The 17821-nt window shown below is 42.5% G+C and overlaps 1 long non-coding RNA gene across 1 annotated transcript in view; it reads left to right on the top strand.

Annotated features, from left to right (window-relative positions):
• Positions 1-465: 465 nt before the first annotated feature.
• Positions 466-17821, top strand: part of LOC147753917 (uncharacterized) — a 96060-nt gene continuing 78704 nt past the window's right edge. Inside the window, exon 1 of the long non-coding RNA XR_015313130.1 lies at positions 466-1077. This is a non-coding gene — a long non-coding RNA (uncharacterized LOC147753917). The remainder of the gene's footprint in view (positions 1078-17821) is intronic.

Genomic DNA, 17821 nt, shown 5'->3' with positions numbered 1-17821 from the left:
ATATGTATGTATTCTATATGTATACTAACGCACTAGTGAACATACGTAATGGCCTATCGTACTTATTGCACATAGGTCTTGTCTGTTTTTTTCAGAGACACGTATACATAGTTTCTATCGCTCCGGCCAGTCGACCTGACATAGGTCTCCGCCAGCGCATTCCATTGGACACATATTTAAGAGGTGCCATTGGACGACGGCGTTACGGAGAAAGCAGAATCGGCTAGGGCGCGCTAATGCAGCGGAACGATCAGTAGCCGCTACCTCCAGGGGCAAGTCGACTAACTCGGTTTGGTGATTGCTTCGGATGTAAACTTGATGGAAGAGAAGCAGAAGGAAGGCAGCCCGAAGTGCTGCTGCAGCTTCCGCCGCCATCTATTTCGAGGAGGTCTCACTTGTCCTTTCCCATTGCCCGTCGATGGCAGCAGTAGAACTCTACGAGCACCTGCCGCCCCTCGTCTTCGGCCCGCTCACCTTGGGCCAGCCTCGTGTTGCGTGTCTGACCAAGCAGCAGACTGCAATGAGGGAGCGAGCAAGTGAAGAACGTGTGCTCAGTAACGTCGTTGTCGCCGACGCTACTACCATCAGGAAACTACTACCATCAACGATATATGTAGTATAACTGCTTTCTTTTGGTGGCGTTCTTGACTAGCTCTCTTACTTCTCATGGCAGATAGTAAGTAAGCGGCTTACGAGTGAAGAAGCGAAAACGAACGAAACTGGAATCGTTGCCGAAGTACGGCGACCAACGCTAACATCTATCGGCCATGGACGAATGAACGTCTGAAAGGAATCTAGACGAAAAAGACTAGTTTATTCTTTCTCTGTCCCTCGTCGACTGTCATCGCCTGCCCGGTTTCCTGCTAGTTCTCTTCTACTAGCGTAAACCAGCACACATTTTGCCACTTCTGTCTTTTCTATCCGCTTCTGCTACTCCTGCTAACTGAAAGAATGAGGGTAAATTGTGTGTTGGGAAAAATAGTGAACTAAGCCGTGCTTTCGCTGATAGCAACGCAATCTAATAGTGAGGCTTCGTCGTCGTCGTCCTTCTGACTTGAAGGGCTACATTTCTTCACGGTGAGTATTTGTGATTGTGTATACACGTCTACATCTGTGCGTTGTCTATGTATGTGCATCGCTCGCCTGGTCGTAGTCTGCTCCCCGTTTCCCCAATTCGATGTAGTCCGCTGGCTGGAAAGTCTGCCTTAGCGGGTGTTCACGGAGCATTTTTGGAACCTATAGTACGGCTACGCTAGCGCGTATATGTCGAGGTATATTAAAGCCAAAGAATGTACTACGGCTACAGTACTGCTAGCCCATCTCCTCTAGGAAGATGGTCGGCCAGCCCGATCCTTTCCTAACAAATAAGTTTGTGGCTCAATAGCCAATCAAGGAAAGGGGGCTGGCTGTAGGGGTCGTCTAGGCGGCTTCTATGCTCGCTTGAGACATCTTGAACCTAGATTAGACGACGTGCGAGCTGCAGTTTGTCGCCGTCTCCATGTTTGGTCGGGTTCACTGCACGAGTCATCATTTTTCTGGCCTGCTGTTGCTGTCGGTTATGCCCGCCCACTTTCAGTGGTGCCAGCATTTACATCAATGGTGAAGAGGCCGATTTTCGTTCCATCTTTTTTCCTCTCCACTAAATACACTCCATTGATATCTAACTACCTGGGAATGCACCTGTTTTTGCTTGTGAAGAATGTATTTAAATATGTTGACAAAAATGATAATACAAAAAGTTTACGGTGCATGATTCAGGCGTCAGTTCGGCTGTTTAGATATTTAAAAATATATAGTTTTTGTCACTAGAGGTTCTTTGATGCATACGTAACATCTGATGTATACACACTGAGGCTTGAGTGCGAAATGGATTTTATGGTATATGTAACGAGATTCGGCTCCAGATTACTAGGTACAGGATATCTATACATTTTTGTTCTTCTAACACAGATGGCTAATACAGACCGCGAACAGGAGCTCCGCTACTCTCTTTTTAGAAAGTATTTGTCCAGAGATAGAACTTCATAGTTCTCTCATGAGCGAGAATGGACATACACCCCAATCGCGTCGTCTAATTGAGCGATTATATCATAGTATGAAATAACGGCGTCAATGTAATGGTTTTAGCCGGCCTGATACTCTGGATACGTCAGTCACGAGCTCCCAGTATGTACCCGAATGCCGCTCGCTCCTAATCGTTGTGTCGTCTAAAATATCCGTTGAATAACATGATCGAATTTAGATCTGGCTGTGTGGAGTAACACATGCCGAGTGTTGCGGTTGTTTATCACATGAAGCAATTTCCGTAGATAATTTACTTGCGCCGTTTTTATGAGCTTTGCGAATCAGTCGTAGGAAATGTTTAGGTTGGACACACACAGTCAGATGTGAATTTGAATTAATTTTCATTGAATTAATTAACATGCCGTACAGGCATTTCGGTGACTTCTTTCTTTCGGTCCGAACAATACAATATCTTACACGATCCTATGGATTTCGCTAGATGCTGTCATAGCCACTTAAATTGAACAGTCATGATACTGCCCGAGTATTCCTTTGCGACCCCCAGTCCCTGTGACTACCTGAATCCTAACAATAACTTCAGTCGTTGCAGTTTTCATTCCAAGAGCAGATGGGACGAAACGTCGACATGGCCGATGCGTATTCCGGATCTATGTCGGACAACGAAATCCAGATCTAATAACGTACCACTCCATTGCATGTTCATACTTTTTAGTCTTCTTAGTTAGATAGTGAGCAACCCTTACAAGTGTCTATGAAACGAGTGAAGAAATCCTTGACTTGCAAATAGTGTACCGTTTTTAGGACTATGAGGGCATTCCTTTCTGACATGCCTCAAGCCCTCTTTGCCTTAGTAAAAAATTGCGTCTGATAGTTAATGACGCGGTTTTTCCATCGTCGTTCTGGGTTAAAACAGGTCCTCTCTTCAGGTCAAATGTATTCGTAGTAAACGTAAAAGTCCTGAAAGGTCGGCCAGCGAAAGTACAGGGTTATCTGTTGTCTCCGTCACTAACCTCCTAATGGCAGTCTGATGCTGTTTCGTTCATTAAAAGTTGGCGTCTTCCAATATCAAGCATTGATGGAAAATAACTAATTATTTTGGGGTACCTTTCCACTCTATAATGCCTAATCTGCTAGAGGTTAGCTAGTTTATATAGTGAGATATGCCACCAGCTGTGCGTCTATAGCTGTTAGATATAAGCTAACAACTGCTAATAGAAATGTAGCCCATTCGTAGATTTTTCACACGTATACTTGGTGCAAATAGGCCTGTTCTATCGAGATTAAACTACCAGCCAAAAGTACTTATAAAAGAGCAGTCTTTGGGAAGGTCATTTGGCGGCCTTAGCCTGCTGTTTTTTTACTGCTACAGTAAAGCATTCGGGCTAGTCGCTAGTTTAGCGATTGGTCTGCCGCCGAAAGAAGGCAACGTCGGGTCTGCGGGGTGCCATTTGTCACGAGACAGAAGAACTGCTGCCTGGGAAACACAGTAGGATTTGCAGAACACCGATGAGAAGGGTCGAGCTGTTCCGCTGTAAGGGAGTAATAGCGTCCGCTGAGGGCAAAAAAAAAAACTAGCCAAAAAGGGGAGAGGTTATCTAGCAGTGATTCGTTAAAAGAATATCCATCTTTGAGATAGCTTTGTATAGCGGCTCCCACTTACTGTTCACAGAAATCTCTGGTTTCTGGATGTATATTTCTTTATTTAATTATTTTGAAATATCCAACACTGTTTGCATTGCCGCAGCAGTTGGGCGGGCAGGATACCGGGCTGAAACGTATGAGTTTCTAGGTCTAAGTGTCAGCAAAAGTAGTTATTATTTTAAATTGGCTTCTTGTAGGTATCGGTACTCTTTGTATAGTACACTGAACATTCGTGTGCTTCATTCGGACACAGGTGTGATACCAGTTAAGAGGCTATCGGCGTTTAAAGATTCTAACACGTACGAAAGAAAATAAAAGGACTGGGTCGGCTTATTTAAACTGCTCCCTTTGAGAGCAAGCATCTAGGGTTCAACGAGATTAAATGTTTCGCATTTTATCATACATACTATACAATACCGTAAACGTTTTTTATTTTAATCGTTCCTAAGCTAATCCAATGAATTTCATGATCAGCAGAGCGCTCAATGTACTGAAAGGGTAAACGCACTGACAATTGATTTGACAGACGTAAGTAATGTAGTAAATGGCATAAACTGTCCCACGTTAGACCCAGTCGTTCGAGGCGTCCGGGAAACGACTCTGTTCATATTGGGTTTTTTCCTCCATAGAGTCTCTGTCATTCTTTAAATCTTGGTAGAACGTGAAAAAGCACTGTTTGCATATAAATTCATTAGGTCACTAGCAGATGCTCCAGAAAGCATTTATACGAAAATGTACCTTCTGGAATTAAGGGCGAATCAACAGTTGTACAAAAAAAAAGGTCACACCTCTCCGTTGAACTAGCATTAAAGCGTTAGAATCCACCGAGCTACTTGCCCTAATTTCGGGATACGGTACATATCAATACAATAAGTAAGGACGATTTGTAGAATCCCCTGTGGCTATTTTGGCACTTCAATAACATGTTGAACATGCTACGCCATTGTACAATCTAAAACATCTGCATATATTATTAATACATAGAGGTAATACGCTATCGTGAAATTCCAGAAGAAAAGTGAATAAAAGCTGACGGCAATCTCTGATTGGCCATTTTTTTTTCTTCAATAATGGCGACTTGAATTATCGATTCGTATGCCAAACGTATTTAATTAAAGCTTACTTCTAGAGAATCTGAACTGGTATTATCAAGTTATCATGAATCTCGAGACATAATTAGACCTTGAGCTTACCATAATGTTTATTATTGATTAGTTTAATATAGTAAAGGCAGTTCCGCACACCCAGTTTTAACGTTATTATTTTTGGCTTGTGGATCTTTGTTCCCTCTTATATCATTACGTACGGTCGATCGGGGGGTACGCTGAAAGGGAAAGTTTTGAGTGGTTTGTTATTATTTAGTGCTTCTTCACTCTCCAGATCAATAATCAATAGCACAATTAAGTAAACGGGACTGTTTTATGGAATAAGAAGCATGAATTTGATTATGCTGGTTACTTGGGCCAACAAAGGAACAGATTTTTTGTTAGCGCTTCATATACTGATGAAGATGATTTTGCAAAGACAGATAGAGAGGTCAACAGCAGTACCGACGGTGTCGGTCGTTAACATCTAGGCGACCGCCGCGTAGTCGAATAACGTCAGCATCTGTACGCAGCGTCTGAATTTTAATGGTAGATACGAACGTCTAGAATATATAAGGCCATTCAATAAAGTAGTCATTGAAATTTATAGATTTAGAATCCCATACGGCAGCTAGTTTTGTAGCTTCGCGTACATATACGTTCAAGTATTACCTGACCGACATACTATCATCACACGTACAACGATAACGTCCAGAAAAACGATCTCCACTAATTAGTCTAATCTATAGAATGTTCAATGTAGAAAAAATCAATTGGAGATCATGGGACGCGATGAAACCAAGCTGCGCATTTTAGCATATCTAATTTAATAATACTAACAATAAATAAGCCTTCTTGCCGGTCGGTGACCTTTTGACAAGAAGCATCTTTCGAACACAATGAAACACCTGATCAGGCCTTCCCCAAGACTCAAGTAGCACTCCACATATATATATATATACCGCTGATGTTTTTGGATGCTTATTATAGACACTGTCAATTCTTTCCTCGGGTTTACTCAACATAGAACTAAAAACCATTTATTTTTTAAAGCAGCTGTTATATTCAGTAGAAAGTGGCCTATCACCACGCGTTTCACTGGGGTTTGTGTTCTGCCGTTCTCCTAAGCCACTCTGTGGACCTGCTGCCGGCCTGCCGAGGTAATTCGGTTCCTGCTTGTTCAGGACTTCGAGGCCTAGTCGTTGCTGTGTTCTCCTGTTGCATGCTCTGTAATCAATAGAGGAAATAAAAGGCAGAGAACGAGTGCCTGCTAAATAATGCTTAACTCGGAGAACTCTTAGCAACAGCCGCTTGCCAGAGCTGTATTCGTGTGTGCACTAGAACGAAGTGGTATGTCTGTCATTGAACAAACCTAACGTAAAGAAGACGAAAAAGAAGAAGGAGCAGTGACCGCCGCCGGCGATGGGGGGCACCGATGCGTGCGCGGTTCGCAGCATTCACAATAGACTACTGTAGTAGACACGACTGGCTATCCTTACGGATCCTACCACTTTCTGTAGCCAATTGTCGACATGCGTGTCGGTCTGGCTCAATATGTCTGCCAGAACAAGGAGCCTTTTCGAACCGTATCTACTGGAAAATTGCTATCTTCCCTTTCTTCGGGCCCCTTAGCTTGACGTGTAATTCACGAAGGTCACGCAAACGCTGTCAGAGAAGTGACCCGGCTCTAATAATGGTTTGGTGCTGATAGACAAGAGTGAAGAGTAAGTTGGAAACATTACTTAAAGTAAAAGTATGTACGTACGTGTCCCTAAACTTAGCGAATATTTTTATTGCACATATGACGCTCGTCGGTTTAATTAAGATGCAGTTTTTTTTTTTTTTATAATAATAATAAATAAGATACGTATTTAAATCCAAAATCTTGCTTAAACTTTGAAAATTTAGAACATCGAGAACGTTTCACTTTTTTCTTTGTACTTCAATGAAGCTAATCCCCATCCGCTGGAATGATTTTTTCGTAACTTTTTTTTTTTATTTACCAAAAGCTGTCTCTGTCCTTGATTCAGTGCGATCAATGCATGAATACATACAATCATCTCCTTTGTTTCGTCTCGGATCGGGCACAGAGCGTGTTTCGTCAAGTATATTCTCTTGGATATCAACTGTTTACCTATGAGAATAGCAAATATGATTTTCTCGAAACTTCTCAGAATCGCGTAAAACTTAATAATAAACGACCGCTGCGTTTCATATGCGTATGCATAGATCATTGTCACCTACCCCACAGATAAAAAAAGCACAGCGATATGTCGGCAAATTTCTAAAAAATATTCTTAAACCGCTTCCGTTCACAATATAATTATGTTCGCATTTTTTTCCATACTGTTATTAATTATCATCTGTTCCTAGGCCCATTCCGTAAGAGAACTGTAGTTCGCTACTTTTTAAAATTAGATTAAACAATCTGCGGAACCGATGCTCAATTATGCCTAAGGTCGTTGCGTCCTTTGAACCCATTAATATCTCGTTGTTGTTGTTTTTCTCGCTCTATTGCTTACGCGTATATAGCGTATTTTATTTTGTTTCGCTTTTTTTTTTTTGTTGTACATAGCCATTTTTCACGTTGAGTAAATTGTCAGTATGAGATAAACTGCATTAAATCAACTGCCATTCTATCCAGCCAAGTGGCGTTAAAAGCAAGGACCTAACGCAGAAGTAAAAAATGTCCTGGCACTTGCGGTCGGTGGATCGATTTTATGAGCTTTGTTCATAGTTCCCGGGCCTGCTAGCCGGTAAGTTGATTTCTCGTGTATCCTTCATCTATCGACAAGATCGTGACAATCTATTACGAACAGGTGTTTCTTAGCCGTTATCGATTGCGTTAATATATTCTCAGGTTACGTTTTTATCTAACAACCACATGCTATCTATAATAGCGTCCTCTATAGTAAAAATATGCTAGTAGAAAAACAAAATTCAACAACCATTAGCGTTAACCTAAATTACTCACTACAAATATATGAATATGTTATGAAGTCAAACTCTAGATAACATTACGATGAATATGAAGTGTTTTTTTTTTTTTTGCGTTTTTCCATATCTGTCAAAATCGCCACTGTCAAAGGTCTTTCGCACGAGACTCGTACGCCCATAACGGAGTAGCTCAACATAGCTTTACTCAAAATTAACAAGTTGTTATGCAAGTAGGCAAACAGAAATGTAGGCCGTTTTCCGTGAAACAAATTCTGTATTCAAGACTAAAACGTGCCTGTGTCATGGCCTATCTATATTCAGATGATGAGTTCTGATATCAACTCTTCAAGTATTCCTGTTGCCACTACTTCATGATCTCACCTCGTCAGATGCTGATCGCGCCTACGACACTCGCTTTCTATATCTCTGTGCCGACCGCCTCGCCTTCGCCTTGACCCCGATCACCTGGTGCCGTTAAATTCCATCAGTTTCAGAAGAACGAGCTGCCTCAGATCCGTTGCGCGTCCGAGCAATTTCTAGCCCCTCGACTTTTCATTCCGTCACCAGCCTATTGTTCCTATATTTGATAATAGTGTGTGTGAATGAGACGATTAATAATCATCTTGCTCTTGCTGTAGCATTGAGTGTATCTATGTAACTGGGTATTCCTTAGTATCGATGAACGATGTGATGCTGTCGGCGAAGATAATAGCGGCCCGAGATGTCTTGTACAAGTAGTTAGTTATTATCAGCTGGCTGGTTGAACCCAGTCTTACGTGCGAGACATTGATTCGATCGAGGAGACGGGGAAAGAACGAGCTGAATATTGGGCGATCCCTGTTCGATCCTTGCATTGGGAGTAGCGAGATTGTCAGTTGAGTCAGCTGGCCAATCGCAGTCGAAACTATCCAACTATCAAAAAAGAAACAGAGCGGGACGATGAGACGGCCATGAAGCAAGCGTATGAGATAACTCCTATCCATTCACTCGACATGGAGGTGAAATACGATGTGTTGAAGTAAAACTCTGAGACTTAATTAGGTTGAGCAGAACTCTTCAGCTCCAGCTGCAGCGTCGCGGCGGAAAAAGCAACGAGCAAAGCAAATTTAAGTCGATTTATTTGTGATTCACATCAAGCAACGAAAGCGAAATCGTGGGCTAACAGCATCAGAAACGGCGTTTCACTCGTGGGCTTTACGGGCACGGCGTCAACACGACGCCCCCTCAGCGAGCATTCCTGATTGCCCAATGCGATTTGCTCTAATGCGGTCTATTGAATCTGTGCCCTAGCCTGCTCCCTGATGCTTCCGCGCCCACTTTGCCTCTTCCCGTTTTCTGTTTTTACCCGCCCACACGGAACTCACCTAGTGAGAACCAGTGCATAATTGCGAACAATTTAGTTCGAAGGATGGATGACGTCGCCTTGACCAGAAAAAGGGTGGACGGCGGTTTCTTTCGACGGTTGGGGGGTCACGTGTTGATGGTAGCAGCGATGGGTTTGTCGCTTCCTTCCCGACCCTGCACCTGCTGTAATTTAGAAAGCAAGAATCGAATTTGGCAAACATACAAACACAACGAGTGAAAGACCTTCGTTGCCAAGAGCAAAGGTAAGAAAACGTCGAGTTGCAAAAAGGCCAAAGCGAAGTATCGAAACAGGGAATAGCTGCCGACTTAAATACAGGCTCTGAATTGACCTTTATAGTCGGTCGTGGAGGCCTACGCAATAATATAAACAGCTATAGGTGTTGGCCATTTCTGTTGCCCTGCTCTCAGAACGAGATAACAGTTATACTATGCCATATATAGGTAATTGTACATTTCAACAATTGCTTGCTTCCACCTGTTTATTTTATTGCCGACTCTGTAAAATCATTGCAATGTAACCCTGACATGTGACGTGAGATGACAGGGTAAGTCTAAAGCCAGACGGCGACAAACCTACAACAGCACATGTCAAAGGACAAGGTCGAAACTCCAATAATATCATTCCGGGTTAGGCTACAGCTATGTCTCTTTACTGGTAATACGAAGAGTGGCGTAATCTGGGTGGCTAATGGGTATTTCTTTGAATGTTTTGCCATCGAATGCACGGATAAATAAGCATGTGACCATTGCTGATTCAAACTTTAACCTTGACAAAAAGGATCAATATCAGATAATTGTGGACAGTAATGATTATGAACACTATAATGTAACAAAAGCTAATTGGTACGTTTTCGTAGCAATCGTGCTATTTTATAGGTCTGCTGAAGAAACTCCCAGGTAGGCCCTCGACGACACACGACGGCTTGACCTATTAGTTGAAATAGATTTCTTCTAATGGTGCACCCGGATAGCGATTACGAAGATCTGCTCACATTGCGGGGGCAGATTTGAGGGCGCCAATATAAATCAATGCGTTAGCGCTTTAATATTTTCTTTACAAGAAAGGAATCATATTTAACGCTTGATACAAACAAGCTTCCTCTAATTCATGTTAGGCTGCTTCAGATAAGCAATGAATTTGTTTTATCAAGAAGAAGAAGAAGAATTGAAGCACTTACCTAGCTTTGTTCGAGGAAGCTAAACTCCAAGGGGCGACCGTATTAGTGAGTGATTGAATGTAAACTAATACAGAAACGTTTCCAATGAATAACTGTTTTTTTTATCCGATCCTTTAGAAATTTTAAAAGGTTGTTATTAGGTCGTTTCTTGTGTATTTGCTTCTCATGTACGCAAAATGTTTTCCCAAACAAAGTCGAGTTCGTCCTTTTTTACATATGCAGATAAATATTGAAGGTCAAAATGTGCGAAGTCCTATGAAGGCCGTTGGTCAAGTTCGTTTGTAAACTCGCGCCTTTGGTGTTGAAGAGTTTGGTGTTTTCAGCGTAAACGGATGTTACAGCGCAACAAGGTCTCAAACAAAATAAAACTTGCTCTGTGTCCTCTTGCGATAAATAGGAGAAGCATAATGAATAATATATCTTGGTGCTCGCCTACCGACCGCGTGTATCGCTGCCCAAACTTCGCACACAATTTAGCAAACTTGTTATACAAAAAACAAACCATATACAATACAAACCCACAATATATATATTTACTGTGCTTCCACCGGCTGGATCCGTTCGCGTATTGCTAACGAATCATTGTGTTACATCACATAATACCCGATACTACACCGACTGGAATTATTTCACAACGAAAACAGTCGAAAATAATCTATAAAAGCCTCTTTAGGGTATTAGGGACTATTTTCTTCCGAGAACGTCTATACCTGTATCATCGTATTGGCGAAGAAACGCTATCTTCTGATTCCCTCAAGTTCGCTGCTGACATATTCCAGATATGCAATGTATCGTTTGGGCCTTAACACACCTATATGGTTTCCTTCCTCAGGAACAGCGAAAGACGAACAGACATGAGAGAAGCTAAACTCGTATGGTCGTTGATGTTCCTTTTCCGCTATGAGACTTGTTTCCCTCGACGCGACAGGCACCAGCCTGCAAAGCATTACCGCTCTGATCGCCATTATCTTGCGCGCTCTTGAGAAGCGTGTCAGGAATGCAGATCGAGTCGAGGAAAGAATTCAAAATTAGAGTTCAAAGCGAGGGAAAAATTAAACGGGGAAACTGATATTTCCTTGGAAAACTCGCGTCGCGTCCCGACTGTCGTCCCTAGATCCTCTAACTGGCCGCATGGCTTCTCAAAAATGCTGCGAAGGGACTCCATTAGGATAGTGCCATTAGCAATAGTAATTGTTGTAGTGTGGTCATGGCAAAAAAAATTAACCGTTACGCAACGCTTAAGCCATAGGATTGTGCCTCGGTTACGGGCGCTTTTGCTTGGCTCTATGTGCATGTACGGGAGTTCGGGGAACAGTAGATTTGAAGAAGCTTTACGAAGTGTCATCCGGCGATGCAAGACAGCCTTGGCGTTGAATGGAGTTCTCATCGTAAAGCGAAAAGAAGAGCAGAGCCAAAAGAGGAGGAAGAGGACGCGCAACAGAATCCGAAGTGGCGTCTAATAGCACCCCAGCGGGGATGAGATGGGGCAGAGGACAAACGACTTCTCAACAAGACACGATATTTTAAAGTCTTTTCAGACAAGCTTATGCTGTCGTTTCTGAAGTTAGACGTCTGAGCGGCAGCGCTGCACCTTCCATCAATAGCGTCTAGCATTTCCTTCTGCAAATGCAATACGTTACAACATCAGCGCGGCTTCTCGGAGTCGCGGGTGAAAGCTTACGTGGATAGCTAAGTCTACCACGAACATTACCCAGCTATATTCTGTTTGCTGTAGGAATGCCTGTAAAAGATTTTGCATTTGTTTGCAACTGGATGCAATGGTCCAACGAGTGATAGCTGAATGTTTGGGTAGTATTTCACAAGGAAGCGCGTGTGCTACCGCCGATGCTACCCTGCAACCTCCTTAAACAAGGTGCTGCGTACGAGGTATACAATACAGGTTCATCTTCGAAATTTGAGTTTGAGGCAACAACGTGACCGCGATCGAAATTCAGTAAGTTAGTGAATGCGGAACGGGACACTTCACCATTTTAAATGAGCAACTTCCGCGGCTGACAATGAACAAGTGGTTGTTTCGAAATTGAGGCACAATCGTTTCAATAAGTATACACTGCTACTACTTGTCTGGTGTGTGTGTGAGCGCGCGGGGAGGGGAGGGCATCCATAAACTTCAATGGAATGCTAATACTTTCAAGGAGGGGCTTCGAACAGAATCATATGTTGATTCCAACGTAAAAATACGGTGGAGATATAAGGCAGTTTTAAGGCATTGCATGCAGTAATGTAAGAACGCAGTGCACCGATCTACCAGGATGAAAAATTTTACATCGTACCCTCTTAGAGATTAGTGCTATTTTAGGGCCAACGCAATCCATCAAATTGACGGTGGTAAAAATCGTACAACTTTTTGTGTTAGACCTTAAACAACCACCGGAATATTTCCTGCAGATGACTTTGTTCCCATTTTAGTGCAGTGATAGCATGTTTTCCTACTGGACGTAGAAATGCGTGGGAACCACGCGTTGGTGACCCCATTTTTTTATCCCGTTAGTTGTCGGTTAACTGCTGAGTGGTACAGTTGACTGATCTATGCGCAACTTTAGGCAGTCCCACTGAGAAATCGTAGGCATGGTATTTACCAACCGAGCCGTCTTCACCCCATGCACACCAAAATGGCGAAAATACTCGGATTTGCAGGAGGTTATAAGCGAAAGGCCCTATTTCGAAAACGTGTTGATCGGCGCAGCGAAATCATTTATGCACTTTTTTTTCGAATTAAAAAAGTAAAAAGTAGTATTGTGACTTATATCCTGTTGATTAATGGCAATCTACCCACGGATACGCACTCGGGCCATCTTGGACAAATATTATACCGCGAAATCGGCGGGAATCAGGTCAGCCCAAACGCAACAGAAGCAACACAATAAACACAAGTCAGCTCTGCTAGATTCGAAAACAATGACAAGAATAGGCGATGTACACCCTATATTTGCTAGAGTATTAACCAGAACTCGAAAACGGGCATGTTCCCCTATTGTAATCATAGTTCCCGACAAATTCCGATTATACAGTGCGAACGTTGGCGCAAAGCGCTACAAATTTACTCGATTCATTGTTTGTATGTGTTGTCCAAAGTGTAACCCAGTAGTGTATACCGGCCCGTAAGCGGAGCGATGAGGTTGAGAGAGTCAATATATGGATTTCCTGACGTTCCTATTTCATCAAGTGAAGAGGCTGGAAGAGAAAGTGTCAAGCTTACAAGTGAAACAGAAGCATGTAACATCGATAACTGTAATTGGCCATTTATTATGGGACGTTTCTGAGAAACCTCGATGATGATGCGATCCCCTTCTCCGTCACGAACAATAGAGTTAGTGGCCGACGACAGCATCGGTCGTGCAGCCCTCGGCTATGAGCTGAGAGAGATATTGCCAAAGAAAATGTCCCTGACTATTCATGTTACGCCGGAAAGGATGTTGATAGCGTTGTATGTGAAATAAAAAAGTATGTTAATAGCACCAATAACCTGGCCTAGTTGCGGTGTTTTTGCAAGCTGGTTAGCATAAATTTGTAGAATTTGAAAAAAAAACAGATTTATCAATAAAATGAAAAGCTTTTGCCAGACATTGATTCTCTCACGACCTGAATCAGATGTGCTCCCTTCTTCAGCCAGTGCTGCAAAATGGTAGGCGATATTAAAAAAAAGCGACACAAAGAGCCAAGAATTAAATGTGAAATTCCCGATTCTTCTAATTTCCATATCGTAACGATTAAACGCCGTCTATATGGTCTAACTATAATGGTGAGCTGATAAGGACGATTTCTTAGAATACTGCCCAATGGATGAAGCCTTTTTTTGGGTGTGAGAATCCTGGCAACCGAAACGAACAGGAACCAGAAGATCTTCACTTAAGGGCCATCGATGACAACAACAGGAAGAGGCTTGGACAGCAAACCTAGCCAACTGAACTAAAACCAAACTAAACGTTTTAGCAGTCGGGTTAGCTTCAAAAGGACGAACCACCGACTAGCGAAGAAGCCACTGTAAAAGAAGCACCGATGGAAAGGACGCGCCAAACAGTTGCACTATAACCAACAGGCCCCACTTAACCAAACGGTCGAGGATTTTGTAAAGCAGGTTCTGGCAACACTGACGACTAACGGGTCGGCTGCAATGCGCAACACTTTAAATTACCGCACCTGTTCGCAAGGACGACCACGGAACTCGCAGAAAGACCATATCTTGATAAGACCCCAAAAATTGCATACACAGATCTGTGAGGAGACTTAAAATTTTGTTCTCCTCTCCCCGAAAGCCCTGGGGTAGTATAAGCATCCCCCTGCCAACGGGAATTTAGGTAACTAGCCGTTTCAGCTTAATGCGTTTCCATTCTATGTATTGCCCTGCAACGAAAAGCTAACCTAGTAGAGACATCCTCGTTTTCTACAATTATGAGATACGCAACTTCACGCCATGCCTAGCGGGGAATAACGTTATTGCCTTACGTGGCCAGCGACTAAATTTCATAACAGCCTATGTTCAGCCGGCTGATTCGGAATCAACGTATTTACGGGTAGAAAAATTAGTCAGCGGACTGGAAGCACCGTTTTCTTATTTTTCCTCTCCTCCAATTATTACCGGAGATGTTCGTCTACTACAGCCGAACTTAAAACGCATTACGGCTCTTCAAAACATGTCGTGTGCTACGGTTGCGAGATAGTGAATTTCACCTCCGCATAGACTTGCCTAGGACATGCAGGAAGCTCAATCATCGATATACTTGCGACGAAGAAGACCGGGAACAAGATAAAAATTCAAAATGAAAATTACGTGCTGTCTGAGGGCAGACACATGCCGATGGCGATAGATGTCACTGTTTAAGCTGCATTTGCGCGGATCGTCAAACGCTACGCTTAGTTACGACGCCTAGATTTAGGTCAAGCTTTTAAAACGTACCTACCAAGTTCGTATTGCACCCAGTGTGGTGAATGCCGAAACTTATACGCAGCATCTAGTACAGCTTTGTCATTCCCTCAAAAAACACAGGCGGCGTTTTTTGGGGGAATGGCAAACTTACAGCCTTTCCCGGAGAGCCGAAATGATTTTTAGGCTTATGGCCGATGTACAGCCCGAAACGATTTGTCGAAAAATATATGCGTCACAGAGACAACAATACCTTAAGCACTGGAAACCCATTTGATAGCGGATGTAGAACGTTAACTATAGAAGTGGTTAATGCACCACTGCAGCTTGATATATTGCACGGTAAGTTCGTCGATTGTCATAAATCGTTTCCCGTAGATATTTGCGGCGAGGATAGGATACTGTATGCTATATACCCTTTTTGTCGCAGCATAGGAAGAAAGTTCTCAATACAACGCGATATCCTTCAACAAGACTGCACAGTTCAGGAGATAACGAAAAGTGTGGGTAGTCTATGCGGCAAGAAAGCCACTCAGATAAGTCTGCAATGAGCATCTCAAATGCACCGTCGTCTTGGCATTGTGTTGGATGACACGATTTAATACATGTATATGTACTAGCACATTTTCAGGAAAGATGCTATTCTGTTAATTATTTTTAATGAAAAAGGCGACCTAACTCCATGGTCGTTACGGCGAGGAATAACGAAGAAAAGCGTTTGTCATAAGGTGCTTTCTGGCTTGTTGACTGAGAGGCTGGGTAACTACTCAGAAAGCGTACATCTCATTCCAACAGAGCAAACGCTCCACAGAAACAATGTGCAGGATCCTGATAGCCGTTGTCAAGAAACCACTGGCCACGTCGCGCGATTCGCTACACGCAGTGTTCGTTGTTTTCAAAGCAGCCTTCGGCTCAGCGCTCAAGGACAAGGTTATTCTCACGCTGACGGAGGTGGGTTCCTCTATGCATTTTCCCCACGTTCACGCTACGGTTCAACAGGAGGACAGGATAATCATCGCCAACAGAATGGCCGAACTCCCGCTGTTCTCGCAAACAATTGGTCTGGCTCGGGACGAAAATCTAATCCTACATTGTACTACATCTTGCTGAAAGGCCTCCTCCGTCAGATAAGATGGCCAAAGAACTCAGTCCAAGTCATTTTGTATGTCAACGACTTAGTGATTTACGGGTCGAATAGGCTCCAAGTGTAGCAAGTCCCAGCCCGGCTCTATGGAGCAGTCACGGATTTGGGGCTAACCGTAAACCTGATCAAAACGACGCGTAGAAGAAGAGGAAGGACAGCGGCCATCGACACCTTGTAGCTTTCGAGGTCGCTTCCCGATTGTGTAAACAGATTTCCGCATTTGAGGTTGCCTTTTTCCGCTAACGGCAGAAGTTTCACTCCGCAAATCAACGAAAAGTGTAATAGGGCAGTGTTAGCCGCATGAACGATCAAATAGCCTCATCGCTTGCCCCTAGCAACCGCTCTTAGCCCAAAGTAACTCTGATCGTAGCGTATATTATGTGTGTCATTCAGGAGAGAGTAAGAATCTTAAATAACTGAATCGCGTCGAAGTATCTTTTTTCAAAACAACTGTGGGACTAATTCGAAATATCCTCGTGTATCTCCTAGCCGACTCACCATTTCTAAACTTAGCCTTATAAACTCAATAAAAGTACTTAAAATCATTTTACAAACTTAATAGGATACGTATAACCTATATGGCCAAGGTATTTTAAATTGTTCCATATACTCTCTCTGATGTTGGGATATTGTCGTGTTGACCCGTATATATAAAGTTTTTGATTACTATTAGAAAGGGTGAATAAATAACATTTGATTAAATTTTTTTGTAAAAATTTTTATTGAATTTATTGGGTCGTAGTTCTACTTAGCGTTAAGTTTCGTGCTGAAGGCTAGCTGTCTGAAGTAATGACTAATGGGTCAAGTAGCGGGCGTAAAACACGAAAGACGCTTAATTACCAAATGGAATCCAGTTTTAAATAAAGCAAATGGCAGTTACCTGGCTTAGCTTACCCAGTTAGTGCTGTAGCTTTTCAGCAACTCTTCGGAAATAGAAACTGTGATCCGCTTAATGCCATGGAAAATATATAGAATGAAATATCCAAAAAAGTCTAAGTTGAACGTTCTTATCACCGTTTTTACTATAAGTTATTCGAATAGCTGCTTTCTTCCTGCTTCATAATTATTACAGTAAAACCATTTGGGTAACGTCAGTGTCGGCTATTGGACGACAACCTTTTTGGCCTCATACCACTATTAGGCTGAATTGAATGTTTGAGGACTTTAAGGCAGCGAACAGTCGGTCATACGGGTTCATCGCTTGACATGCTTTGCCCTTTGCTTACACATGGAAAGGGCTAACTAAAGTTTGTGCCAAAGTCAAACAGAGTTCAGTGTGTTATTAATTCACTCTAACGACAAATTTGGCCGAGCGACTCTTCTATTCTAAATGGCAATACGTTTCCTTCCTATATATATATATATGTATACACGGATATTTCGGGAACTTTATCAATAAGAGAGCGAACGTTAATGAAATCATTCTACCAACAATACCATCAATATTTACTCGATAAATTGATAAAAATTCGAAACCAAAATTGATTACAGGCTTGTAGTAGAGATGTTCCCACAAGTAAATTATGCCCTTTTGGATTTGAAATATATATATATATACTTC

Source organism: Varroa jacobsoni, unplaced genomic scaffold (assembly GCF_002532875.2).
Source record: "Varroa jacobsoni isolate VJ856 unplaced genomic scaffold, vjacob_1.0 scaffold_106, whole genome shotgun sequence".
Classification (NCBI taxonomy): domain Eukaryota; kingdom Metazoa; phylum Arthropoda; class Arachnida; order Mesostigmata; family Varroidae; genus Varroa; species Varroa jacobsoni.
This window is presented reverse-complemented; position numbering and strand designations above follow the sequence as displayed.